This window comes from Engraulis encrasicolus, chromosome 21 (genome assembly GCF_034702125.1).
Source record: "Engraulis encrasicolus isolate BLACKSEA-1 chromosome 21, IST_EnEncr_1.0, whole genome shotgun sequence".
Taxonomy (NCBI): Eukaryota; Metazoa; Chordata; class Actinopteri; order Clupeiformes; family Engraulidae; genus Engraulis; species Engraulis encrasicolus.
Window position 1 is genome coordinate 45,073,600 of NC_085877.1, and position 2,500 is coordinate 45,076,099.

The 2,500-nt window shown below is 38.8% G+C and overlaps 1 protein-coding gene across 1 annotated transcript in view; it reads right to left on the reverse strand.

Annotated features, from left to right (window-relative positions):
* Positions 1 to 2,500, reverse strand: part of LOC134437441 (multiple PDZ domain protein) — a 285,829-nt gene that overhangs the window by 47,819 nt on the left and 235,510 nt on the right. The gene's annotated exons all lie outside the window — the stretch shown is intronic.

Genomic DNA, 2,500 nt, shown 5'->3' on the forward strand with positions numbered 1-2,500 from the left:
ACATCGGCGAATGTCCGAGGACATCGGCGCCAGTGTGCGTGGTTCTATTGAAAACAATGGGATCGAATTTTAGCTGAGCAGTGCTCAGCACTTTGTCGGAGCCGGTGTGCGGAAGCCCTAAGTTAACTTATATAATATTTGAAGAGCTCTTTTCCAAAACGCTATATACACCATTTTTGACTTTTTGCATTTTAATATTGGAATTGACGGTTAAGTAGTCCTATAATCTATGTGTGAATTCTTGCCATTCAAATGTTTTGGGAACATACTTTTTAAACCTCTATAAAATTAATTTTGCAATGCAATTCAATGGAATGACCAATACAAAAATGTCAATTTCCCAACATTCTATAAAATGGATATATCTCATTTTGGAAAAGAGCTCTTCATATATAATATTTACCTGGTGGAAGGTAAGAACATGGTTAGGTGATAAGCCAGGCTTAGTTAACCTACAGGAAGAGGTATACCTACTAATAGATATACAGGGGTTGGACAAAATAACTGAGACACCTGTCATTTTAGTGTCATTTAGTTCCTCTTGCGTCCACAGCTAATCCTGTTGGATGTGGTTCATCCTTCTTGGTGGTATGCAGACATTACCTTGGATACTGTGGCTCTTGATACATCACAAAGACTTGCTGTCTCGGTCAAAGATGCAACAGTTACACACGTACCAAGAATTTCTCCTTTTTGAACTCTGACATGTCACCCATAATGTTGTGTGCATTGCAAAACTTTGAGCAAAACTGTGCTCTTACTGCTAATTGAACCTTCACACTTCACTTTACTCATTAATGAAAATTGGCCAACAGGCTGGTCCACTTCAGCCATGAAACTTCCAACACTAAAATGACAGGTGTCTCAGTTATTTTGTCCAACCCCTGTACCTGTGGGTATGGGCTGTAACAATAATAGAGTCGTGATACTGTATAGCAGGGGTATTCAATTAAATGTCAACGAGGGCCAGTTTTTCAAATTCTTCCCAGTAAAGGGGCCGAACTATACGTATGTATTATGGTTGCCGACTGTCAATGAAAAAAATATGGGAGACTTCATCGAAGTGGGGGTTTTGGGGGTCCTCCCCCAGAAAGTTGTGCATTTCTTAGATGTAATCTCCTGCATTTTAACTTCCCGTGTCCCGTTTCAGCTTGATACGGAACTCATATTTTATCTCTAAATTCCAAAAAATGATTCTGTATTTCAAGGGGCTTGTGGGGGGCCAGAGCCTTGCTGTCCAAGGGCCGCATCTGGCCCCAGGGCCGCCATTTGAATAGCCCTGCTGTATATAAGAAAGAAAAAGAAAGTGAAAGCCCATTGGGAAACTCCAACTCCCATTGTCATTGTGACACAGCACTCCACAGCACACAAGTGAACACTGCACACTGCACACAACGAAATTGCATTTATGCCTCACCCGTGCAAGGGGGTAGCCCTCAGTGGCGCCCCATGGGGAGCAGTGCGGTGGGACGGTACCATGCTCAGGGTACCTCAGTCATAGAGGAGGATGGGGGAGAGCACTGGTTGATTACTCCCCCCACCAACCTGGCGGGTCGGGAGTCGAACCGGCAACCTCTGGGATGCAAGTCTGACGCCCTAACCGCTCACCCATGACTACCCAAATATATATACGTAGTCTTCCGGTATAGTCTTGCAGTACCTTCTGCCTACGATGCTGAGCACCAGGCCTTGCTCCGGCTTCTTCTGCAGTATTGTAATGTAATGTAATGTAGTGTAATGTAATGTAATGTAATGTAATATAATATAATATAATGTAATGTAATGTCATGTAATGTAATGTAATGTAATGTAGTGTAATATATGTAATATAATATAATGTTCCGGTACCTCCTGCCCACGATGCAGTATTGTAATGTAATGTAATGTAATGTAATGTAATGTAATGTAATGTAATGTAGTGTAATGTAATGTAATGTAATAGATGCAATATATGTAACATAATATAATGTTCCGGTACCTATTGTAATGTAGTGTAATAGATGTAATATTGTATTGTAATGTAGTGTAATGTAGTGTAATATATGTAATATAATATAATGTTCCGGTACCTTCTGCAGTATTGTAATGTAATGTAATGTAGTGTAATGTAATATAATATAATGTAATGTAGTGTAATGTAATGTAGTGTAATAGATGCAATATATGTAACATAATATAATGTTCCGGTACCTATTGTAATGTAGTGTAATATATGTAATATTGTAATGTAATGTAATGTAATGTAGTGTAATGTATGTAATATAATATAATGTCTCGGTACCTCCTGCCCACGATGCTGTATTGTAATGTAGTGTAATGTAGTGTAATATATGTAATATTGTAATGTAATGTAATAATGTAGTGTAATATATGTAATATAATATAATGTTCCGGTACCTCCTGCCTACGATGCTAAGCCCCAGGCCTTGTCCCGGCTTCTTCTGCAGTATTGTAATGTAATGTAATGTAATGTAGTGTAATGTATGTAATAGTGTAATGT